This window comes from Apium graveolens, chromosome 5 (assembly GCF_009905375.1).
Source record: "Apium graveolens cultivar Ventura chromosome 5, ASM990537v1, whole genome shotgun sequence".
Classification (NCBI taxonomy): Eukaryota; Viridiplantae; Streptophyta; class Magnoliopsida; order Apiales; family Apiaceae; genus Apium; species Apium graveolens.
In genome coordinates, this window is record NC_133651.1 from 60,417,778 (window position 1) to 60,445,450 (window position 27,673).

Sequence of the window (27,673 nt, forward strand, 5' to 3'; positions counted from 1 at the left end):
TAAAACGTGAAATTGATGCAAGAAACAGAAAGAACGTATCAAAACCTTCGATTTGAGTACATGAATCATACGATTTGATGCTGTAATCAGAGAGAAATCACGACTTGATTCTTCGACCCTAATTCTACACTTTTAAAAATTAATAGGCCCCTAATTTTATAATTTTTGAGTATTAAAATTTAATTTATAAATATTTTATATATACAATATATATGCCAAAAATTCCCAAAATTTGTGAATAATGAAAAAATGCAAAGAAATAATATAAATGAAAATCCTATAATTTTATAAAAATAAAAATGTGATTTTTGTGGGGTTTTAGACACCCAATAGGGCCCGGAAAAGTCAATTTTCGCAAAACGAGAAAATTTATAAAATATCTAGATGTTCAGAATATTGCGATTGTAAAAGCCATTTGATGAAAAATAAGGCCCATTATTTTATTTGAAATACTGGCTTTAAAATCATTATTTGGGTCGTAAAACGTTTGAAATGAAACCTATGAATGCATAGTAAAATATCTGGAAAAAAAATTCCTTAAAATACAGAAATGACATGAAATACACGTAACACATAACAGTTAGGATTTATCAGATAATCACACATAAATGACATAGTAATACACATATTTTATTATAATGATGATATAAAATAAACGTAAATTTCCCAGTCGTTACATTTTGATTATTGATATAGCTTCCTGATGTTATTTGCAATCGATTCATGGTGTTTAATTGAACAAACGATACATGGATAGAAAAGTTCGATTATTAGGGTTTATGTTCGATTTTCAAATCATAACTCTGTAATGTCTATGAATATTTGGTTATTAAGATGTTAGCTCTTTGATTGTATGTGTTCTTAGCTTTAATTTGCATTATTAAACGTTAAGTTTCATGTACGATTCTGTGATTTCAAAATCTGGCTGGAGTTGAAGTCGGTTTTGATTGGAGATGAAGATTCTGAGATGTTTTTGGTATGTTGTGGCCTGAATCAGAAGGGTGAAGTGATTTGGAATGAATTGGACTTAAAAACCGCAACAACGAAGCTGTTTTGGGCATGAATTAGGCTTGTCGGAATCCTGACCGGTCACCGGATTCTGGGCAAATCCCGGCCAGTTCATCCCCAACCCGGGATGTTCTTGGTGACCCGGTTGCAACCCGGTTTGCAACCCGGGTTTGATCTGTTTTTGTCAGAAGCCAATTTCTGACAACTGTTTCTGGAAATTATTTTTACTTTTTATTTTTATTGATTTTAAAAATCAGTTTTATTTATTTTATAAATTAATTAATTAATTAGTTAATTAATTGATTTATATTATAAATAATTCTGAAATACTTTCTAAAAATCAGATTTAATTATTTTCATAATTATTTATTATTTATTTATTATTTAAAAATGATTAATTTTTTTGATAATTAATCAAATAATTTTCAATAAATCATAATAAATTCATTTTAATTCCAAAATTTATAGAAAAATCATTTTTAGTTCTGATTTTTCCTAAATAATTATTTAAAAATTATTTTAGGGTATAAAAATTAGTAATAATTATTTATATTGAATAATAAATTGAATTATCTGTGTTTAATTGATATAAAATAAACCGTTAGTCCGATTCAAGCAAAACGAAAGCCCTTTGATTCCGAAAAATGAATTCTTTTCATTAAAAATAATATTAAGACCTAATTTCTTTTAGAAATTAGTTAACTTTGTTACTTGTTTGATTATCAGTCGAGTTGCGTGCCGAGACGAGTCCGAAAAATTCCAAAAAATAGGAAACGAGTCAGATAATGATCAGTTTAGTGATCAACGAGTCGATTTTGATTCTAAAAATTAATTTAACTATTAAAAATGATTATGTGCTTATGTGCTTATGTGTATTATATGGTTAATCGAGTCTTACTTGTTAATATATAATATACAAGTCAGTCATAAGCGCATGGGTAGACAATAGGAACGATGTGAAGTCGATTTAAGACGCAATTGAAGTACGAAATGACTAAACCAGTCTATTTCTCTAACAGAAGCTAAGCCAGCAAGGCAGGTTGAGTCAGTGATAGACAAAGGTGATATAGTTGCAGTGAGTCGTGCAGAAGGCAAATTTTTCCCTTATTCTACTTTCAGAATAGTGATATTTCTTCAGATTCTTATCACGCTTGCACTCTTTTGATTTTCTTGTTCATACTTTATTTCAATTCTTAATTTCTCCTTTTCATTTGAATTCATTGTTCATATTCCAATTATTACTCACAAGTATTGATATATTCTGGTGATTAGAATATGTCAAAGCATACCGATTGTTCTGATTGCTATTCCATGGACTGGATAATGATACTTTAGGGGTTAAGTTTACTTAATCCTAAGGACCGGGACATAACTGGATCCTTGAGATGGGTCGTAGTGCCTGGGTGCCCGACGGGATCTATATAGTGGGATATAGATCTGCACTGTCTCCTGGCTGATCAGCAGGGTATAGATGCGAACTTGTGTCCAGTTTAGTTCATTTGTACTCGCCAGCAATGGCCTTCTTCCTACTCTTGCGGGGTTATATCTTTGTAGATATACCCAGGTTACCATTTCACTTAAACTGCTTAAACACTGTTTATATTTTGTGGACTTGTTGAGCAATTTTTGGCTCACCCCTTTTTTGTTATTATTCACCTTATTATTTTCAGTTAAGAAGGAATATGAAACCCATCAGGACTCGAGTGGTAAAGAAGCCGGTCAAGCTTTGGGATCCTCTCATACCCAAGGTGTTGATCCCAATCCAGGAAGAAAGCTTTGAGTTGCCCGAACAGGTGGAGTGTAGATAGTTAGTGTGTGTGTGTTTGAATAAAAGATGAAATTAGTTTAAAACTGGTTAGACAATGGTTTGTAATAAAGAGAGTTTGTAAGATTTTGAATTTGGTTTGTAATAAAGTAGTTAGTGGTTCTTGTTTTCATACTTCAACCTAAAAAGATCTTGGTTAGTGTTAATGGAGTTTAGATTCATTTCTTTATTATTTGTTAATCAGATTGTACAGGTTTGATAATTAGCTAGTAACCCCCAGACTTATACACCGGGTCTAGAGGGCGTTACAATGGTTCCATCAGAATCAGTTCTATTTCTGAAGACCCACTTTGTACCTACAATTGACCTTTTCTTAGGTCTAGGCACCAGCTTCCATACTTCATTCCTTTCAAACTCATTCAACTCTTCTTGCATAGCTATGACCCAATCTGCATCCTTAAGTGCATCTTCTATTTTCTTTGGCTCTTCCTTTGAAAGTAGATTGTGATACATACATTCATTTTGAGTTGCACTTCTTGTCTTTATACCTTCATCAGGATTTCCAATGATCAGATCAGGAGTATGATCTTTGGTCCATTTTCTGACATTAGGAAATGTCCTTCTTGAGCTAGATGCTCCCTCTGAATCATGTGCCTCATCAAATGCATTTGAGGCTCCCCCTGAATCAGTGTTGTTTGCTCCTGATGAAGTATTAGGACTTGACTCATGTTCTCCTGATATTGTATCAACACTAGATTCTGAGTGATTAGATTGAGAAGAATCTTGAGTTGACTCTTCAGTGTTAGTACTATCAGTTGAACCTTGTTGTTGCTCCCCCTCAACATGTGCAAATTCATTAGTACAATGATTATCTTCAAGATGTGAAGGAGTATCAGGATTTGGATCATCAGTAATTGATAATCCATTAGAGTTTGATGCGGATTCTAACAGTATATTTTCATTTACAAATCAAACTTTCATGTGAGACTTCTTCAAAACCAGGAATCTTCTTATCTTCAAAAGATACATTGATAGAGATAACTACAGTATTTGTTCTCAGATTGAAAACCTTGTATTGTCTTGATGGTGAGTAACCGACAAAGATTCCTTCATCAGTTTTTGATTCAAATTTTCCTAGCTGATCAGTATGAGTTCTCAGAAAAAAGCACTTACATCCAAATACATGGAGATGTTTAAGACTGGGCTTCTTTTCTTTCAGTATCTGATAAGGAGTAACACCATGTCTGTTTATCAGTGTGATATTCTGAGTATAACAGGCTGTGTTTACTGCTTCAGCCCAAAATTAAGTGGGTAGTTTGGCTTCTTCTAGCAGAGTCCTGCCAGCTTCAATCAAGGTTCTGTTCTTCCTCTCAACAACAACATTTTGTTTAGGTGTGCCAGTAGATGAGAATTGTTGTTGTATACCTTTATACTTACAGACTTCCACCATCTTTGAGTTCTTGAACTCAGTCCCATTATCACTTCTCAGTATTTTCACTTTGAAGTTGGATCCATTTTTAATTTGCTTTACATGATTCAGAAGAATTTCTGGAGTTTCATCCTTCATATGTAGAAAATAAACCCAAGTGTATCTAGTGAAATCATCAACAATTACAAGTGTGTACCTTTTCTTGTTGATAGACATTATGTTCACTGGTCCAAAGAGATCCAAGTGTAGCATATGATATGGTTCAGTGATAGAGAATTTATTTTACTTTTGAAAGATACTCTTCTTTGTTTGGACTTTTGGCAAGCATCACAAAGACCATCAGATGAGTATAGCATATTTGGTAATCCTCTTACTAGCTCCTTCTTGGCAAGTTCATTGATAGAATTGAAGTTGAGATGTGAGTGCTTCTTGTGCCAATTCCAGCTCTCATCTACTGATGCCTTAGAGATAAGGCAAGTAGCTTCTTGCTCAAGTCTTTCATGCAGCCTTACTTCATACATGTTACCATGTTTTATCCTATCAAGACAACTTTCTTTGCCTTGTTATGAACAACTTCACAGTGAGAGTCATAGAATACCACATGATAACCTCTGTTAGTGATGTGATTGATGCTCAGTAGGTTATGCTTCAGTCCTTCCACGAGAGCTACATTCTTTATTACCACTTTTCCAAACACCAAGTTGTCATATCCCAGAGTGTGTCCTATATTTCCATCTCCATAAGATACATCTGGGCCAGCCTTTCTCTCAAATTCTGACAGCAGGGATTTATTTCCAGTCATGTGTTCTGAACATCCACTATCCAAGACAAGAATATTTTTCTTGTTACCCTACAATCAGAAGAGTGGTTAATTAGAAGAATTTTTAAGGACCCACACTTGTTGGGCCCTCATTTTGGACAACTTAAGTTTCTGTGATTTAGAGCTATTTCTGACAGTTTTTCCCTTATCAGGATTTGTCTTATCAGAAGTAAATTTAGTAGAACTAGAAGTATTAATCACATAAGCAGTTTTATTAAATTTTGGAAAAGGTTCATAGTAATTATGATATAGCTTATGATAAGAACTACAAGTGTAAATTGAATGCCAACTACTACCATAATGAAAACAAGGGTTTTATGGTTTGTAAAATACTGATCTACCCCTAACATCAGACTCAAGAATAGTAGTTTTCTTTTTCTTACTCCTCCTGCAATCAATAGCAAGATGATTAGTATTACCACAGTTAAAATAAGTTTTTCTAAGAGAACTGGGAACAAACTTATAGTAAGACTCCTTAGAAATACCTTGCTTACCATTCCTGTTTCTTTTTAGACTTTTTACTTGAGGTTTTTCAGTAACCTTAGATAATTTCTGTAATAACCCCAATTTTTGGAAATTTTTTGAAACCCTTATGAATAGTGTTTTTGCTGAATGAGAAAACTTTTCATGCCACACTAGGTAGGGGTTCTTTTATGGATATTCTGAGATTTTATTGGCACTCTATATGACATATAAGTGTATGTAAAGATCGTCAGAATCCAATTCCGAACACTTTGATTTTTTTCCCGGAAATCCACTAGATACAGAAAGAATTGAGTATAAGGTAACAGGATAAGAAGGATTTAAATTAAAGGATTATAAGAGAGGATCATAAAAGGAATATAATGTATTGAGAAAGGTTTAGGGGAACCCAAGTAATAAGATCCCGGGTATGATCCCTCAAACGATAAACGAGAACGAAAGATAAGCGAACCGTAAAACAAATAAGTGACCAAGAGACAAGCTTGTACAAGAAGCCAAGGATTGTGACATCATCAAACCACAAGGTGTGGACAAGTGGAAGCATTATGACATGTGCAAGGTGACATAAGCATGACATAAGGGAAGGAATTGTTGGATGATTGTGAGCCACACAAAAGTTACCATGGTAAAAAGGGTAAGAAAACAAAACAAATCAAAAGCCACCAACCAAGCCAAAACATTTCATTTTCATCAAAAAAACACAAACCCCCCCATTTTCTTCATGAAGCTCTCGGCTTCTTTTCTTAAAAAATGAAGATCCAAGCTCCACCACTTACTATTTAGCAAGGTATTTATCTAAGCTTCCCCATGGATAGTTACATACTCCCTATAAGTTTAAGCTTCTAATTACAAGCCAATATTTTTCTATAAATCATGGAAGAAGATGGTGAATAGTGTTTTTCAAGAACTAAAATTTGTGTTCTTGAAGTTTTGTTTAGATTAAGCTTGGATAAGGACTTTAAGGGTGATTCCAAGCCATTCTCTTGATTCTCCACTATCCAAGGAAGGTATAAACTACAAACCCTAGCTTTAGTTTTGAGTAATTAGGAATGAATATGTTTGATATAGTATATGTGAAGCATGATGCTTGTTTGTTTAAAGTTTGGTTGAGTTTGTAGAGATTAGTTGGTTGGTGGTATTTTTGGAGTTGTAAATCTTGATAATTAGTTAAAGAACCTAAGTAAAGCTTTTAGTTCATGTGGGGAATAAGTACAAATTATTAATGTTGAGTGTTGGGGCTGTTATGATGTAGTTTGGATGGATTTTTGATTGGGTTGTGAACTGGGGTTGAATTGTGGTGGTTTTGGAATGGTTTAAATTTGGGAAATCGCGTAAACATAGCCGTCGTAATGCCCGATTTACCGTAGACTGTTTTTGTTCTTAACATCAGAACCCTTGAACTCACTGCTAGGTTTTGACCATTGCCATGTTTAGATAGTTCATGTTACGAGCTTCGTTTTGATATGTGGTTCGTTGGATTCCGATGAACGGTTTAGGAGAAACGGCCGTTTTAAGTAACGACGTTTCGCGAACGAACCCTTACCCCTCGCCTTACTTTGAAACATAGGTTAAGGATCTTAAATGACTAATTGGGGTAAGAACAATTATGTAAAGTGGATTAGGCAGTTGGTAAGGTACTCGCGAAAGAATCGCCTTAAAACCCTTAATGGTTAATGATAAGTGGCATTTTATACCACTTAGAACGTCTTAAAATGGCTTAAATTGGTGTCTTGAAATCAAGTATTTTGTGTATTTGATGCGTTTTTCTAGTGTTTATGCATTTCAGGGTATTAGTTGCATTTCGGAGGAGGAATCATCAAGAATAAGCCTTGGCATGTGTTCACCATTGAGAGAGGAAAAGAACGGGCAGATTACGGCGAAGAAACGGAGCAAACCTGGAATTTTTCCAGTAGGGTCCTGCGCGCCCGCGCAGCAATGCTGAGCGGCCGCGCAGCAGCCTTGCGCGCCCGCGCAGAAATGCTGAGCGGCCGCGCAGGGTCGGGGAAAAAGCTGAATTATTTTAGACTTCTACTTCTGTTTGGCTTCCAACTTCTATGTAATCTGAGTTTTATGGGACTATTATATAAGTAGATTTGAGACGTTTTCATAGAAAATAGGAGGGAGATTATGTTTTAGATTGTGTTTTGCGCAAGAAGCGAAGGAGATAAGGAAGAAGACCGATTTAGCACACCGCAACGAGGGAGGAAGCATATATTCTTGTGATTTTTGTTTCGTTGTAACGTTGGATGCTAGTTTTCTTGCTTTAACTTATTTACTCTTGTGACGTACTCTGTTTTAATATAATTAGTTTAGTTATTATTTCCTTGTGTTGTTTATCATGATTTCATATGAACCCATGATGGCGATAAGTTCCATTATGGGCTAATCGTGATCATGGGGTTGCAACAGATTTATTTTGGAATTCTTTAGTTAATTGTTTAATACTTTAGTGTATGATGATTGCATGATATCTAGTATTGGTTGTGCGTATTCGTCTTATGTGCGTCGCGAACATATAAGATAGGGTGTTAATCTCTTGTGAAGCGACGGTGGATCTTGAGATTTAGAACTTGCCATGCTAGCATAGGTTCATGTACGTTGTGCATGATTAGTGGGTAATTCTAACAGTTTTATTTGCCCTATGTAATCAAAAGGAATAACTTGTGCTTAAATTGTTGTGTTGTCAATTTCTGTAGACATATAGGAACTCAACATAATTGATGACTATTCAACTTCTATCTTAATTGTGGATGTTTGGTAGAATGGTATTAGTACAATGAAAGTTGGCTTTTATCAGTTTCGTGTTATTCGATTAATGTCATCATTGTCACATGCTAAAGGTAATAACAATGGCTATAGAAGGAAGTAATAATAAAGTTGTGATCTCATGAGTGTTTTATTATTGATAAATTGAAGTGTTAGTTAAGTGGTTAATTAAGTAGTTAATTATAGTTAATATTTAATCAACAATTTTAAGTGTTATTATCTTAATATTGAGAAGTAATCATATATTGGTGAGTGAGTTTAATTAGACAAAAACTTAGTCTGAGTCTCTGAGGGAACGAACTAGAAAATATTCTATATTACTTGCGAACGCGTATACTTGCGTGAATATTAGTGCGTGATTTCGCCCTAACAAGTTTTTGGCGCCGCTGCCGGGGACTCGGCGTATTTGTTTAGTTTATGTACTTACCATCATTGGTCATTAGGACTCAGTGATTAGGACGTAGTAGTTAATTACTCTTTTCGGTTGTGTTTCAGGTACTTTATCAAGCGTTTATGCAAACTCGTTCTCGTGCTCGCAAGAGGACCTTAGATACAGCTAAGGAGAAAGACGAAGTTCTTGATACTCCGGAGAAGTTAGATTTTGAGGATTCGGATTCAGGAACTGAGCAGAAAGAACCAGTAAACATGGGAGATCGTATTGTTCAAGCTGATCCAGCTCTTATGGATTTTTCTCGGCCTAAAATTGATGACATTCAGTCAAGCATCCTTCATCCGGCTATTCAAGCTAACACCTTTGAAATCAAGCCGGGCACTATTCAGATGGTGCAGAATTCTGTTTCTTTTGGAGGAGCGGTAACTGAAGACCCCAACATGCACATAAGGAATTTTGTCGAGATCTGCAGCACTTTTAAGTATAATGGCGTGACTGATGAGGCTATCAAGTTGAGGCTTTTCCCATTCTCACTGAGGGATAAGGCTAAAGACTGGTTACATTCTGAACCAGCCGGGTCCATCACTACGTGGCAAGATCTTGCGCAAAAGTTTCTGGTGAAGTTTTATCCAATGGCAAAGACTGCTGCTATGAGGAGTGCTCTTACTCAGTTTGCGCAGCAACCTACAGAATCTATGTGCGAGGCTTGGGAACGCTACAAGGAAATGTTGAGAAAATGTCCACATCATGGAATGCCGGATTGGATGGTAATCACTGGTTTTTATAATGGTTTGGGGGCCCAATCTCGGCCCATGCTCGATGCAGCAGCTGGAGGCGCCTTATGGGCTAAAAGCTATACTGAGGCGTACAATCTTATCGAGACGATGGCTGCAAATGAGCATCAAAACCCAACTCAGAGGATGACGTCAGGCAAGGTAGCAGGTATTCTGGAAGTTGATGCAGCCACCGCTATTGCAGCCCAGCTCCAAGCGCTATCAATGAAGGTTGATTCTTTGGCTACGTATGGAGTTAATCAAATAGCTATGGTTTGTGAGTTTTGTGCAGGTTCTCATGCTACGGATCAGTGTTCTCTTGTCAACGAATCTGTTCAGTATGTGAATAATTATCAGCGACAACAGCAGCCTGTGCCAGCGACCTATCATCCTAACAACAGAAATCATCCAAATTTCAGCTGGGGAAATAATCAGAATGCTATTCAGCCACCATATCAGCAAGGAGTGAGTAAACAGTTTAACCCACCTGGATTCCAGCAACCACAGCAGTATGCTACAAGACAATCATATCCTCAACAGGGAAGTGCAGCTGCACCTACTAGTGCTGATTTTGAGGAACTTAAGCTGTTGTGCAAGAGTCAGGCGGTTTCTATCAAGACCTTAGAAAATCAAATCGGTCAATTAGCCAATGCAGTGCTCAATCGTCAACCTGGCACTCTTCCCAGTGACACGGAAGTACCAGGAAGGAAGGAAGCTAAAGAGCAAGTCAAGGCTATTACCTTAAGGTCTGGAAAAGTAGCTGATGCTGAAAAGGCAAAAGAAGTCGAAGCTGAAGTTAGAGATGAAGAATCTAAGCAAAAGGAGAAAGTGGTGGAACCAAAGAAGACTACTGTTGAACACACTCTGCCTGAGGCTAATACAGGGGAGAAACAGCTCTATCCTCCACCACCTTTTCCTAAGAGATTGCAGCAACAAAAGCTGGATAGACAGTTCGGGAAGTTTTTGGAGGTGTTCAAGAAACTTCACATCAATATACCTTTCGCTGAGGCTCTGGAACAAATGCCTAGTTATGCGAAGTTTATGAAGACTATTCTTTCAAGGAAGGTGAAACTGGATGACCTTGAAACTGTTGCTCTCACGGAAGAATGCAGCGCTGTTCTGCAGCAAAAGTTACCACCAAAACTGAAAGATCCAGGAAGCTTCACCATTCCTTGCACCATTGGCAATCTAACTTTTGACAAGTGCCTTTGTGATTTGGGAGCAAGCATTAATCTGATACCATTGTCGATCTTTAAAAAGCTGGATCTGCCTGATCCAAAACCCACATACATGTCGCTACAATTGGCTGACCGTTCCATTACTTACCCAAACGGCATAGTTGAGGATGTGCTCGTCAAGGTGGATAAGCTCTTCTTTCCTGCTGATTTTGTTATTCTGGATTTTGAGGAAGATAAGAAGATTCCCATAATCTTGGGGAGGCCTTTCTTGGCTACTGGCTGTACCTTGATAGATGTGCAAAAAGGGGAACTTATTATGCGGATCCAAGATCAGGATGTGACCTTCAACGTATTCAAGGCAATGAAATTCCCTACAGAAGATGAGGAGTGCTTAAAAGTGGATGTGATTGATTCTGCGGTTACTTCGGAACTCGATCACATGCTAATGTCTGATGCATTGGAAAAGGCCTTAGTGGGGGATTTTGACAGCGATGATGAAGATAGCAACGAGCAATTACAATATCTGAACGCTTCTCCATGGAAGCGAAAACTCGACATACCATTTGAATCTCTTGGTACTTCTGACCTTAAGAATGCTGAAGGGAAGCTCAAACCATCAATAGAGGAAGCACCTACCTTGGAGCTAAAACCATTACCTGAACACTTGAGGTATGCTTTTTTAGGTGATTCATCTACGTTACCTGTTATTATTTCAGCTGACCTTTCAGGTAGTGAGGAAGACAAGCTCTTAAGGATTTTGAGAGAATTCAAATCGGCTATAGGATGGACCATAGCAGACATCAAGGGGATAAGTCCTTCATATTGTATGCATAAAATTCTGTTAGAGGAAGGTAGTAAGCCAACTGTGGAACAGCAGCGAAGACTGAACCCGATCATGAAGGAGGTGGTGAAGAAAGAAATTCTGAAATGGCTAGATGCAGGCATCATTTATCCTATTTCTGACAGCTCGTGGGTGAGCCCCGTGCAATGTGTACCTAAGAAAGGAGGTATCACTGTGGTCGCAAATGAAAAGAATGAGCTCATCCCTACTCGAACAGTTACAGGATGGAGAGTATGCATAGATTATAGAAAATTGAACAAAGCCACAAGGAAGGATCACTTCCCTCTCCCATTCATTGATCAAATGCTTGACAGATTGGCGGGACATGAGTATTTTTGTCTGCTGGATGGTTATTCCGGGTATAATCAGATTTGTATTGCACCAGAGGATCAGGAAAAGACTACCTTCACTTGTCCATTTGGCACATTTGCTTTTCGAAGAGTTTCGTTTGGGTTATGTGGCGCCCCGGCCACCTTTCAGAGATGTATGATGGCTATATTCTCTGACATGATTGGAAATAACGTCGAAGTGTTCATGGATGACTTCTCCGTCTTTGGACACTCATATGATGAATGTTTGAATAATCTGCGCGCCGTACTCAAAAGATGCGTGGAAACTAATTTGGTGCTTAATTGGGAGAAATGTCATTTTATGGTGCGTGAAGGCATTATCCTTGGGCATAAGGTCTCTAGCAAAGGTTTGGAGGTGGACAAGGCCAAGGTGGGAGTCATTAAAAATCTTCCCCCACCTAATTCAGTGAAAGGAATCCGTAGTTTTCTCGGTCATGCGGGTTTTTATCGGCGATTCATCAAGGACTTTTCAAAGATATCTAAGCCGTTGTGCAATTTACTTGAGAAAGATGTGCCTTTTAAATTTGATGATGAATGTTTGGCAGCATTCGAGACTCTCAAGGGGAGTTTGATCACGGCACCAGTTATTACAGCACCAGATTGGACAGAACCGTTTGAGATGATGTGTGATGCGAGTGACTATGCGGTAGGTGCAGTTCTGGGACAACGCAAGAAAAATCTCTTCCATGTGGTCTACTATGCGAGTAAGACTTTAAATGGGGCCCAACTGAACTACACCACTACTGAGAAGGAGCTTTTGGCTATAATCTTTGGCTTTGAGAAATTTTGATCTTATCTGCTTGGTACGAAAGTAACAGTATTCACAGATCATGCAGCTATTCGCTATCTGGTTTCTAAGAAGGATTCGAAGCCGAGACTCATTCCTTGGGTGCTTTTACTTCAGGAATTTGAGTTAGAGATCAAAGATAGAAAAGGTACTGAGAATCAAGTAGCTGACCATCTCTCTAGGTTGGAGAATCCCGATTCTACTTCACAAGATAGGACGTTAATCAATGAATCTTTTCTGGATGAGCAGTTGTTTGCAATTCAGAAGGAAGAACCATGGTTTGCAGATATTGTAAACTATCTCGTCATCAATATAATGCCTCCTAATTTGACACCCGCTCAAAAGAAGAAGTTTCTGCATGAGGTGAAGTGGTATATGTGGGATGAACCATATTTGTTTAGACAGGGAGCTGATCAGATCATCAGGAGATGTATCCCGTTCTGTGAGACGGAGGGGATATTACGAGACTGCCATTCCACGGTTTATGGTGGACACTATGGAGGTGAGAAGACGGCAGCTCGTATTCTGCAAGCAGGTTTTTTCTGGCCTACCTTGTTCAAGGATGCTCATCAGTTTGTTTTAAGGTGTGATCATTGCCAAAGAGTGGGAAATTTGTCAAGGAAGGATGAGATGCCATTAAATGTGATGCTTGAAGTCGAGGTCTTTGATGTATGGGGAATCGATTTCATGGGGCCTTTTATCTCGTCTTGCAATAATCAATACATCTTGCTGGCAGTCGATTATGTCTCAAAATGGGTCGAAGTTAAAGCTTTACCGACAAATGATGCAAAGGAAGTGCTAAATTTTCTTCATAAGCAAATTTTTACAAGGTTTGGAACGCCTCGGGTAATCATAAGTGATGAAGGATCGCATTTTTGCAACCGTAAGTTCACTTCTATGATGCAGCGTTATAATGTGAATCATCGAGTAGCTACTGCCTATCATCCGCAAACAAATGGTCAAGCGGAAGTGTCTAATAGAGAGATAAAGCGCATTCTAGAGAAGGTTGTTTGTCCGTCAAGGAAGGATTGGTCTTTAAAGCTCGATGAAGCTGTTTGGGCTTACAGAACAGCATACAAAACTTCCCTTGGGATGTCACCGTTTCAGTTGGTGTACGGTAAGGGATGTCATCTACCGGCAGAGTTTGAGCATAAGGCCTACTGGGCATTGAAGAAATTGAACCTGGATTTAGATGCAGCTGGTAAGAAAAGAATGCTTCAGCTTAATAAACTTGATAAATTTCGACTTCAAGCGTACGAGAATAACAAAATGTATAAGGAAAAGGTGAAGAGGTGGCACGATAGGAAGCTACATCCTAAGTTATTTGTGCCAGGGCAACAAGTTCTGTTATTCAACTCTCGGCTCCGACTTTTTCCTGGGAAGTTGAAATCAAGGTGGTCTGGACCTTTTATTGTCAAAACTGTGTTTCCACATGGAGCGGTGGAAATTTTTTAGAATGATTTGGACCAAGCATTCAAGGTTAACGGTCAGCGGTTGAAGCACTACTATGGGGACATGGCAAACCGAGAGGTGGTTAGTGCCATTTTATTGACTACTTGAGAAAGGTACGGAACGTCAAGCTAATGACGAAAAAGAAGCGCTGCGTGGGAGGCAACCCATGAATTGTTGTTACAGGAACCCTTAGAAGTTAATAACCTATCCAAAAACACAAAAAAATCAGAAAAAAGGGGCTGAAAAAAAAAATTCCAGAGACCCTCTGCGCGCCCGCGCAGAAATGCTGAGCGGCCGCGCAGGGGTCGAGTTCCAGAAAATTTTTTACAGTTCAGAAAAAAAAAAAAAAAAAACACAAAAACCCATCACAGCCCATAAACCCACGAATTCTTTTCCCATTATCCCATGATTTTATCCCTCAACCCCACTCCTAATCTAATTTAACCTACTCCACACCCTATATATACATACACCTATCCCACATATCTCCCACAAACTTCCTACACTTAAACCCTCTCATAAACATCAAAAATCAGTTCTTACACACTTTTATTCACAAATCAATGGCACCCAAGAGAGCACGCACTATTGACAGCAGCAGCACAGTTCCTACTGCTGATTCATCAAGGGGTACTGCTGCAAGGCCTCGGTTAACTGACAGAACTGCGGAGGAGGAGTACACTAGGCTGTTGGGGAAGCCGATTCTGAAGGAGAGGGGGTTTTTACCATCAGGGAGGGATGGTGAGTTGTTGCCCATGATTGCAGAGAAGGGGTGGATAGCTTTTTGTGAGTCACCCGAAGCAGTACCGATGAGTGTGGTTCGCGAGTTCTACGCGAACGCGAAGGCTGAAAAGAATGGGTTTTCTGTAGTTCGTGGGCTGACGGTTGATTATCATCCTGCGGCGATTCACCGTGTGATTGGACAGCGAGAGAGGAAGCCCGAGGAGGAGAACTGGAATGAAAAGACTGCTGAGGATTTTGACTTGGATTTGATTTTTGCGACTCTCTGTCGACCGGGCACAGTTTGGAACCGCAGTCCAGCCAATAATGAGTATCGTCACTTTCCGGCGATCGCCATGAACAGGTATGCCCGTGCATGGAATGCATTTATATGTGCTAATATTTTGCCTTCTTCACATGCACACGAGGTCACAGTTGAGAGAGCACAGTTGTTGTGGGGAATTCTGAATGAGGAATACTATGTGGACCTTGGTGAGTTTATCTACCAAGGAATTCTGAAGTTTTTGAGGGGAGCAAAGCATATGAACATCCCTTATGCATCCACGGTTACGAAGCTATGCCGAGCAGTAGGAGTGAACTGGCCGGCTCATGAGCAGTTGCAGTTGCCAGCAGCTCCGATAGATTCTGGCACTCTGAATGGGATGCAGGAGTGGACCGGTGGTGAGCCTGAGGAGCATGGGCTGGGTTATCGTCTTCCAGGAGGGCGTCCAGCACGAGGTGCTACTATGGCTAGGCCAGGGCGTGGTGAGGCTGGTTCTTCGAGAGCTCAGGAGGGTGCTGGGATGGGTGATGCCCAGTATAGGAGGCTTTCACGGCGGATGGATGCCATGTATGAGACGCAGAGCAGGTTTGCTCAGGAGCTCACCCTTGCGTTAGGGACTGCTTTTCGAGGCCTTGGAGCTGATATCCAGTGGCCAGTTTTTGGTGAGGACTCTGCATACCCGCCGCCTGATACTCCACCCACTGAGGGTGATGATGATGATGACTCCGAGTAGGTATACCCTGTGTTCCTTTCTACTGCCTTCACTGGGGACAATGAAGATTTTAAGTTTGGGGGTGGTAGTTAAGGAATATTTTGTGTGTGTCATATAGCTGCATATTCATGATAGTTAGTTCATATAGTTGCATAATTTTTGCCATATAGTTTTTTTTATAGCTTTAGTTGTTTGTCATATCATATAGCTCATGCATATACCATGATCCCTTTTGCAATGATTTATCGACTGAATTGTGATATTGATGCGAGTGTAGTGATAGCATTAAAGTGTTATTAAGTTGTGTAGGTTGATATGCATGCTAGAAGCACTTGTATTTTCACTAAGTCTTAGAGAATGCTTAAGGGTTAGATTGTTGTTATGATCTGATTATTTTCGAGGATAATCTATTTATTATGCTTAGAATTTGATAATAGGTTCTTAGTGGTAAAGGCATGAAAAAGAAAAAAAAATATAGTAAAAATGGAATTTGTTGCTAGTTGTGGCTAGGCGTCAAATGGCTAGTAGCCGGCTCGCATGTTATGCAAGTAGTTTAGGGTTGAGCAAGATGGAGCGAAACGCACTTGCTCAGAAGAAAAAAAAAAAATTGCATAATTGATCAAGAGTGGGCTCTTTGGTATTCGAGTTATTAAGTTCTTAGGGGACTTTGTGCCTAGTGACCTAAGGCTTTTAGAGTCTGGGATCCGCTAACCTAACGCTCGTTACATGGATACCATTGTATAAGTCTTTTGTGGACCTCACTCATTGCACGGTCAAATAAGCATTTGAGTTGTAAATAAAAAGCACGATTCCGTAGTAAGCTCCAGAGTTCTTGTAGTATTGTATATCACTTTGTGCCTAGAATTTTTATTCTTTGTATAATCGTAGGATTGCCTTGAGGATAGTCTAGTCATAATAATTGGTCTAGTTCTGAAGCATATCTGTTAAGCATTTGCACACACCACGTTTCTGGCTGTATGTCCGTTTGCATGAGTTAATTGATCTTTAGTGTCTAACTGCATTCGTTGAGATGTGACAATTTGGTTGGTTAATTGTAGTAAGGGGGATCGTTGCATTTTTATATAGATTGCATGCATGCATATTTTTCTTTGTTTTGAGTCTGTGATGCTTGAGGACAAGCATCGATTTAAGTTTGGGGGTGTGATAAGTGGCATTTTATACCACTTAGAACGTCTTAAAATGGCTTAAATTGGTGTCTTGAAATCAAGTATTTTGTGTATTTGATGCGTTTTTCTAGTGTTTATGCATTTCAGGGTATTAGTTGCATTTCGGAGGAGGAATCATCAAGAATAAGCCTTGGCATGTGTTCACCATTGAGAGAGGAAAAGAACGGGCAGATTACGGCGAAGAAACGGAGCAAACCTGGAATTTTTCCAGTAGGGTCCTGCGCGCCCGCGCAGCAATGCTGAGCGGCCGCGCAGCAGCCTTGCGCGCCCGCGCAGAAATGCTGAGCGGCCGCGCAGGGTCGGGGAAAAAGCTGAATTATTTTAGACTTCTACTTCTGTTTGGCTTCCAACTTCTATGTAATCTGAGTTTTATGGGACTATTATATAAGTAGATTTGAGACGTTTTCATAGAGAATAGGAGGGAGATTATGTTTTAGATTGTGTTTTGCGCAAGAAGCGAAGGAGATAAGGAAGAAGACCGATTTAGCACACCGCAACGAGGGAGGAAGCATATATTCTTGTGATTTTGTTTCGTTGTAACGTTGGACGCTAGTTTTCTTGCTTTAACTTATTTACTCTTGTGACGTACTCTGTTTTAATATAATTAGTTTAGTTATTATTTCCTTGTGTTGTTTATCATGATTTCATATGAACCCATGATGGCGATAAGTTCCATTATGGGCTAATCGTGATCATGGGGTTGCAACGGATTTATTATGGAATTCTTTAGTTAATTGTTTAATACTTTAGTGTGTGATGATTGCATGATATCTAGTATTGGTTGTGCGTATTCGTCTTATGTGCGTCGCGAACATATAAGATAGGGTGTTAATCTCTTGTGAAGCGACGGTGGATCTTGAGATTTAGAACTTGCCATGCTAGCATAGGTTCATGTACGTTGTGCATGATTAGTGGGTAATTCTAACAATTTTATTTGCCCTATGTAATCAAAAGGAATAACTTGTGCTTAAATTGTTGTGTTGTCAATTTCTGTAGACATATAGGAACTCAACATAATTGATGACTATTCAACTTCTATCTTAATTGTGGATGTTTGGTAGAATGGTATTAGTACAATGAAAGTTGGCTTTTATCAGTTTCGTGTTATTCGATTAATGTCATCACTGTCACATGCTAAAGGTAATAACAATGGCTATAGAAGGAAGTAATAATGAAGTTGTGATCTCATGAGTGTTTTATTATTGATAAATTGAAGTGTTAGTTAAGTGGTTAATTAAGTAGTTAATTATAGTTAATATTTAATCAACAATTTTAAGTGTTATTATCTTAACATTGAGAAGTAATCATATATTGGTGAGTGAGTTTAATTAGACAAAAACTTAGTCTGAGTCTCTGAGGGAACGAACTAGAAAATATTCTATATTACTTGCGAACGCGTATACTTGCGTGAATATTAGTGCGTGATTTCGCCCTAACAGTTAATTTATTAAAAATGGTGGAGCCGAGGGTACTCGAGCGACTTAAGTAAATCGTTAAGCGCGAAAGCGAACGTTAGGACTCTAAATGGTTAAAGTCTAGTTTCTTAAGCGACCGGGGTTTAATACCGACTTATGTTGTTGTTCATAGGTTATCGGACCCACTCTAAGCTTAAGCCTATCCGGGAGCACTCAGGCAAGTTTTCTACCCGTTATACTGTTATTGTGATGTAAATATATGTATATGCATTATCTTGTGATAGATGCATGTTGGTTAAATTAGCAAATTCTTGCGATATATCGTAGCATGTGATATGGTATATATATGCATGCCTGTTTCGTATTCTTGCCATATATATCTGTTGGTTCAGTTGATAATACCTATGCTAGAGAATAGCAGTAATTTGCATATACCCTTAGTATAGGGACCCAAAGGTGAAAACATTTTCTAAAACCGGGAGTCGAGGATCCCGAGTAGATTTTATATATATATATATTTATATATATATATGGTTATAGTTTTCAAAACTATTAATCGAATAAGGTTTATTCGATAACTTTATTTTATTATTGAATATTATTTCGAATATTCATCCGAGGACTTATGACTCCTTTATTTTATTATTGAATCATCCGAGGACTTATGACTCCTTTATTTTATTATTGAATATTATTTTGAATATTCATTCGAGGGTTTATGACTCAGCTTATTTTATTTATTGAATATTATTTGAATATTCATTTGAGGATCTATGACTCCGATTATTTGCTGAGATATATTCTTTATTTTATTAAAGAATAAGGTGTCGATAATCAAACTTATTTTCGATTATTCAAATAAAGATTATACTTTCGTATAAGTATATCTTTGGTTATTTAATATCCATTTCAAGTATAAGTTTTAAAACTTCTACTTCGATAATTTTTATAAGGATTATCTTTATGAGAATATTATTTAAATAATAATATTCAGATATTTTCTAATATATCGGGACTGATTTATTTTAATAAATCAGCAGTACTCCAAACATTCTTAAAAATATTTTCGAGTCTTCAAAATGATTTTTAAAGTTAGAGTGGACCCCAAAACTCATTTTTTATATTTAAGATCTTCCTTTCAAAGGGGATTTAAATACTCGCTCAAAACCTGGGGGATCCAGCTCTGTGGTGCATTTTACATTCGCAACGTGGTTGCTGTTTTGAGAAAACAAATGAATTGATTACTTACCCAACGTTCGGGAAGTAAGCCCATCTAATTGAGTCGGCATAAGCGACAGGCCGGGGTACGGTCTATCAAAGTGTAAGTGGCTGGGTGGCAGTCCATCAACGCGTAAGAGGCCGGGTGGCGGTCCAGCACAAGGTCCTTATGTGGCCAGGGTGATGACCGGTGGGGGATTCATCCATCTACTAGTAGAAAAGGTTACTTATTGGTATCTTTGCCTGATCAGCAAGATATCAGGTTTATGCCAAAATTTCTTTTCTTTCCAAATTCATTGGATATTGCAATTATGTTCATACTTTACATGACAGAGGTTTTCAGGAAACGTATGTATATATATAGGTGTATATATATATCGGGACTTAATGAAGTATATCATAACTTCATTTCCTTCAAAATATTTCAAAGATTTAATCTATTCAAGTCTTATCTTGTAGTCTCATCAGTGTGATGAACTTTTGAAACTAATTATAACTTGAACGGTGGTAGTTCAAGTAGTATTTGGAAAAGATATAAGTATATTGGAGTATCTTGTAACTTCATCTTTTAAACTTATATCTAGTAAATGATTATCTTATGCATGTCAAAGATTTTCAGAAAAACGTTGAGTCAAGGTTAGATATATGAGATCACCTTGCAACGATAGTTTTATACAGTTATAAACTAGAACTCTGTGTATATTATATATGGAAGAGGACTTCCAAGATTTTGAAAAGTATATATGTATATATACTGAATATTTTGCGACTTCATCGCATTAAGATATCAAACTTGGTTCATTTCTTTTGACCAAGACTTTCATGAGTACTATGAGAAGGCTCATATATTGTTAATCATTATACATATTATTTTGGTGGGCTTGCTGCTCACCCTTGCTTTCTTCTTTCATCACACAACATCAGATAGACAAGATGAACAGGACCAAGCTCCCGATTCGCGAGCGGATAGGAAACGTTCCGCAGTTTCCTATAGGCGTTGATGTCGCTATAGCTGAGGTAGGAGCTACCAATAGGCTAGGCTTTCAACTTTTGATGTACCAGATTTATGTATATTTATGAATTGTAATAATGGCAAAGAAATGTAAATTTATTCAGAAACTTTTTTTTAAGGTGTATTGACATATAATTGTGGAATAAAATGACTTGTGATTATTTTTGGATATTCATCTCTGAGACTATAACTTGTGGTGTGTGTGTTTATTGTGGGGTCACAGTACAGAGTAGTTGATTTTGTATTAAGATTGGGTGATATTAAGGGAAATGGAACTCGTGACAACCCGGATCCCCGACCCCAGATTTGGGGGTGTTACAGAAGTGGTATCAGAGCTAAGCGTTATAAACCTCAGAGATAAAGTGACGTTAGATAATAAGTTCACTAAGATAAATAAGAACTCTTGCCAAGTTCATAGTCGGACTACCTAATGTAGTACTGACAGTTAAAACCCTTATGGGAACCCTTATAAATGTAGCGATAGAAGTGTAGTTCGTTATCGTATATGGTAGCGGGACACCGAACCCTGAGGTTGAGGAGCAACAGCGCGATGATGTTTTATTACTAATTGGAGATCGGATTATGGATCCGATAGAGCGTCCTAACACGGGACCGGATGATGTTCATATTGAGGATGTAGCGGTTGAGGATGGTATCCTAGAAGGGAATTATCGCTAAGAAGGATCCTGTGAAGGATCCTGGCAAGAATGAATAAAAGACCACTGATGAATTGATGACCATGGTTAGGTCGACTACCATAGGTAGGATTGGTCGATCACTACCGGAGGTTCGTTCAAGTTTGTAAAGACAGTAGCCCCCTTTAACGTGGCTTACTCGTAAGACTGAGAAGTTTGAATGGACAGAGAAATGCGAGAACAGCTTTCAAGAACTGAAGCAAAGGTTGGTGACGGCCCCTATGCTGGCGTTGCCGGATGGAAAAAGGAGATTTTGTGATTTGTATTGACGCTTCGCATAAGGAATTAGGGTGCTTCTTATACAGCACAACAAGGTAATCGCGTACGCGTCAAGACAATTAAGGGAATATAAAATTCGATATCCCCACCTATGAGCTTGGGCTCATGGCAATAGTTTTGCCCTATAGATTGGAGGCACTACTTGTATGGAGAGAAGTGCGGAGAATTACCTAAGCCATAAGTGCTCTAGTACATTTTCACGCAGAAAAGAGCTCAATATGTGCCAAATGAGGTGGTTAGAGCTAATCAAGGATTTCGATTATGAGATTCTTTATCATCCAGGAAAGCCAAAATGGTGGCTAATGCCCTTAGTATAAAAGAGAGACTCAAGATAATAATGTCTTTGGGAGAGTTTATAAGAGATTTTGAGGAAAATGGAAATAGAAGTGAAGGTAACCGAAGCCTGGTACCGAAAAGCTGTTTGAGATTGCAATACAGCCGGAATTATTGGAAAAGAGCATATTGTGTCAGAAAAAGGTGATGAATGAAGGCAGAGAGCCAACAAATAAATATGAGATTAATACCGAGAAAGATGATAAGGGAATAATGAGGTATTCCTATAGAATTTGGGTTCCGAAAGTTCAAGAGCTTAAGGATGAGAACTTAGATGAGAGCCATAGTTTGAGGAATAAGATTTAGGGCAAACCCTGAATGTGATAGTCAGGGAGGTTGCCATCAAGAAAGAAAGAACCCATAACATAATAGAGTGGAAAACAAGGTTTTCAATGTATAAGATAACCCCGATTATGGGAGAAGGTTGAAACATTTCATACTAAGGAAACAGAAAGTCGAGTAAGGAAAGGAGACCCGGACGGTACTCTATATGGCAATTTATGGACCTGTCTAGACAGAACTTAGACTATTATCCCCAACCACCACCTTGAGGAAACAATGCGGTAGGAAATTCTTTCATGACCTTTGAGTCGCTAAGCTCTCAGAGTTCCAAGGAACAGGTTGACCTAGTCGAGGAAAGAGCCTGGCTAAAGGAAATAGAGGAATCATTTGAGATTCTGAATGATTGACGAATCACAAAAGACTGTTTTTGTCACTTACCCTCCCAAGAGAGAGACTACCCGCTGGTGAAGGCCAAGGAAGGCACGGAGCAAGAGATTATAATAAACTGATTTAAGTTCAGTCAATTGTTTTCAGGAAAGTACTTCCCAAGGTTATGGAGATAGTGTAAAAGCTTTAGAGCCAGAACAAAGGCAGACGAGTATGATGAATTGTGAATCTAAGTTGTAAAAGTTGTCAAGATTCGTTATAAGGGCACGAATCCAGATGACGGGATGTTTGAAATCAATGCTTATGTTGTGTTGGTTCATGAAATAATGATAAGAGAAAGGAAAATAAAAAGAAATTGAAGTGGAAAGGAATATAACGGCAATAGAGTTTGAGGAATGATAAGGGAGTTGGGTATGAGGAAACCCTAAAGACTCGTAGAAATAGAAATAGAAGAGTATGTAATCGTCAGGATGAGGGTGATTCACCATGAGTTAAAATTGATGGTTTGAGGGCATAAGAGATACATATATTTTATCCCCTGTAAGTTGGGAAGATTCGAGGAAACCTGGAGATAATTCGAAGGATAAATAATGAGACGCGGATAGATTGAGGAGACAAGAAAGTAAGAAATTAAGAAAATTGGATGAAGGAAGTGACCTTCAAGAAGGTGAAGTGTAAGACCGGTGGCATAATACCCAGAAAGGGAGGACGCCGGATATGAAAGATATCCCAACATTGAGGTGACTGTTGAAATAAATAACAAAGTAAATAAGGAATTATTAAGAAGAAGTTCCCGTTGAACACGACCAATATCTTCCAGAACATCCTTGTTATTGTTACCCAAATTAGGCAAGAAAAGCGGAGGACCATTGTTATCTTTTGGAGGCCATATGGATTGACCTCAATTTGAATAAGGATGCTATTATGAAATTAGTATAGACTATCGAGGTGGGAATGATGAATAAGATAATCTATCAAGGATATATGACTTGATTTATCCATGGAAGGATGCAAGTACCTTTTTAAAGGTGGAATTAAGGATAGAACATCGGTAACTTAAAACGAATCCTAGGGGAATGCATAAAGGTTGGTATTTCACCCTTAATAGGGATAGTATGAGTTTTGACAGTATGAATTGGAAAGGATTAAGTAATAATAACCTTTAAGAATCAGTGGAGAAATTTTTCAGAAGTATATAGACAATGATTCTGGTATTAGTAAATGGTATTTTGATATGCCCTGTATCTAAGGAATATAGGAGGAACGGTTCAAGGATAACCCTAGAGGTTTTACAAGGAGAAAGGTAATATTCAAAATTCTCAAGAATAGAAATGTTGATAAAGGAAATATGACGTAATTATATTGATGCCAAGAGAGGCACGTGTTAAACCACGAGAAAGTATGGATCGAACCAGTAATGGTCGAAATGTTCAGGGCAATTAGGACTTAAGATAAAAGATGTTCTAAGTATGATGAGAGTCAGTCGTGACAGTGATTAACCTCTAAAGACTCAGGCAATAACTTATGGAAAAAATGGTGATATTTTTTTTACTTATCAAATTTTAAGGAAAACATCTTCACATAAGCTGTGTGATTGAAATGAGGTAGAAAATTATTTGGAGGTGGTTAAAATGACATTGACTGTAAGGAAATTTTACTATCAGGAAAGGCCAAAGAGGTGGCCGACACTTTAAAGGTAAGAGGATAATTATAGGCGCTTGTGCCAAAAGAATACAGTGATGATGGTTTAAAGCTGTGGAAGGTTGTATTATGGTTTGAAGATTGACATTCCTTCTGATGACTGTGCAATACCCAACCGTAATAGTAGTTGGTAAAGGTTTAATTCGTGTAATCGCCATGAACGGGCTATCTATCTTAGAAGGTCCTATCTTGAGATAAGCCAGGATCATGTTTCAAAAAGGACTAGACGAACCTTTGAGTAAGTCTTCTATTTAAGGAATATGATTAGAATGGTATTAACCTGCTATCGTTGCTTTGATTGAAACTCTTCTGCAATTTTATCTGCTTCATGTCATGTAAGTACGTCAAGTTCAGGAGTGTTCTTCATGAATCATGAACGGTGATTATGTTACCTCCTTAGAAGGATTTGATACGACTTGTATGGACTCCGTATGGTTAGATATTAAGATTTCATGGAACGTGAATGACTACAGTGGGTCAATAGTGGACCATAGTAATGCAGCAATGATTCTGCGAGTAATGAGCTGATTACAACCGTGAGAGTTGTATTGGAATGGATGTTGAGATTGAGTACCACTAATCGGGTCGTGGTAGTGTATAATTATCATTGATAGACTAATTAAGTAGAGTATCTACCTATTGAATATTTATTCCTTCTTATCAATAGAGAGTCGTATTACTATACGAGGAAGGTTGCGATGCAAGCATAGAATTCTAGTAACGATGATGTATAAAATGAGATTCCATATTCGATTTTCGATGTCGAGGGAGTTTCAAAGGTGATTGTGTATAAGCTCGAGGAAGAGCATGGGTCCAATAGAATGATGGACGGAATAGCAAAAATATTTAAGCATGTGAAATACGATGCAATAAAACTTGATGTTGATATAAATACATATATGTTTTGTTCTCCTATGACAAACCTCTATAGTTTAGAGGTAGATTCCAAGCCAGATATTTTATGGCAATATTTTTTTACATATATACAATTCTCTTCAGTTCGTTCTTTTCTCTTCTTTTCATTTCATGTAAGCTGAGAAGAACAACCCTTCCAGAAGGGGAGGTATTGCCGAATGACTATCTATCTTTGTGATAGAAGCTTAGTAGGATACCACATGTTGTTTAATTGCTTGTCAAGTACTAAGGCTAGCCACCTTCTGTACTAACTATGCAATAGAACAAGTGTTCATGATCATAGTGATCTCTCAACAAATTCCTTTACTTTTCTATATGATTGATCTAACTTTGGAAAATAGAAACAGCTGAAAAAGGAGTAGTAAAGTTATGGTGGTATTCGGAATGGAAACACATTCGTGATACTAAGGTTGACGAGGTTATTAAAAGGTTATAGAACGCTAACGAGCAAAAGTATATACCAGTATAATATTAGGAACGGAAGGTAGTAGCGATTACGAACTGGAAAAGAATGGGTATTGAAAAGCAAAAAGCCATGGTAGAAGCTATGATGAGAGTCTGTGCAATAGACTTGAAAGAAATTGGAATGATCACTTAACACAGATTGAGTTTTCTTATGACAATAGATCATATGTCAGTATTGAGATATCGCCTTATGAGATCCTTGAGGGAAGACAATGTCGATCTCCCTTATGATAGGATGATGTTGCAGAGCGCCAGATGCTCGGCACCAGCAGTGGTCTAAAGGACCAAGGATTTAATAGATTTAATCAGAGGACGGCTGGTAGTAGCCCAAGATGGACATAAGAAGTATGTTGATTTGACACGAAAGGACAAAGAATAGGAAGTAGGGGACCTAGTGTTGTTAAAGGTATCCCCTTGGAAACCTTTGGAAAGGATTGATGAGATTCGGAAAGAAAGGAAAGCTAAGTCCACAATTTGTCGGACCCTTGATGTATTAAGACATTTTGGGAAGTTAGCATATGAGCTAGCCCTACCCCCGAACATGTAGCAAGTCATAACATGTTTCACGTATCAATGTTAAGGAAGTGTAATTCGGATGCCAGATAAATAGGGGCATATGAGCGCATAGGCATGCGGACCAGACATAACCTATAGGGAGCAACCAGAAAGGGTTATAGAGTGAAAAGGAACAAGTGCTTAGGGGAAGGGTTATCAAAACTAGTCAGAGTTTGATGGAAGAACCACAATGTGGGAAAATTTACTCGAGAGTTAGAAAGTGCAATGTTAAGAAAGTATCCCTATTTCATTTTCTATCTGATTCCGGGACGGAATCCTTTTAAGGAGGGGAGACTGTAATAACCCCAATTTTTGGAAAAATTTTGAAACCCTTATGAATAGTTTTTTGCTGAATGAGAAAACTTTTCATGCCACACTAGGTAGGGGTTCTTTTATGGATATTCTGAGATTTTATATTGGCACTCTATATGACATATAAGTGTATGGTAAAGATCGTCAGAATCCAATTCCCGAACACTTTATTTTTTTTCCCGGAAAATCCACTAGATACAGAAAGAATTGAGTATAAGGTACAGGACTAAGAAGGATTTAAATTAAAGGATTATAAGAGAGGTCATAAAAGGAATATAATGTATTGAGAAAAGGTTTGGGGAACCCAAGTAATAAGATCCCGGGTATGATCCCCAAACGATAAACGAGAACGAAAGATACGAACCGTAAAACAATAGTGACCAAGAGACAAGCTTGTACAAGAACCAAGGATTGTGGACATCATCAAACCACAAGGTGTGGACAAGTGGAAGCATTATGACATGTGCAAGGTGACATAAGCATGACATAAGGGAAGGAATTGTTTGATGATTGTGAGCCACACAAAAGTTACCATGGTAAAAAGGGTAAGAAACAAACAATCAAAAGCCACCAACCAAGCCAAAACTTTTCATTTTTCATCAAAAAAACACCAAAACCCCCCCCCCTTTTCTTCTTCGCTGAAGCTCTCGGCTCTTTTCTTAAAAAAATGAAGATCCAGCTCCACCCTTAACTATTTAGCAAGGTATTTATCTAAGCTTCCCCATGGATAGTTACATAACTCCCTATAAGTTTAAGCTTCTAATTACAAGCCAATCTTTTTCTATAAATCATGGAAAAGATGGTGAATAGTGTTTTTCAAGAACTAAAATTTGTGTTCTTGAAGTTTTGTTTAGATTAAGTTTGGATAAGGACTTTAAGGGTGATTCCAAGCCATTCTCTTGATTCTCCACTATCCAAGGAAGGTATAAACTACAACCCTAGCTTTAGTTTTGAGTAATTAGGAATGAATATGTTTTGATATATATATTGAGCATGATGCTTGTTTGTTTAAGTTTGGTTGAGTTTGTAGAGATTAGTTGGTTGGTGGTATTTTTGGAGTTTTGTAAATCTTGATATTAGTTAAAGAACCTAAGTAAAGCTTTTAGTTCATGTGGGAATAAGTACAAATTATTAATGTTGAGTGTTGGGGCTGTTATGA

The 27,673-nt window shown here is 37.9% G+C and overlaps 1 non-coding gene across 1 annotated transcript; it reads right to left on the reverse strand.

Moving 5' to 3' along the window:
- Window positions 1-9,309: 9,309 nt before the first annotated feature.
- On the reverse strand, window positions 9,310-9,416 carry LOC141662521 (small nucleolar RNA R71). Its single transcript, XR_012550633.1, has one exon. It is a non-coding gene; the product is annotated as a small nucleolar RNA R71 (small nucleolar RNA).
- Window positions 9,417-27,673: the final 18,257 nt, after the last annotated feature.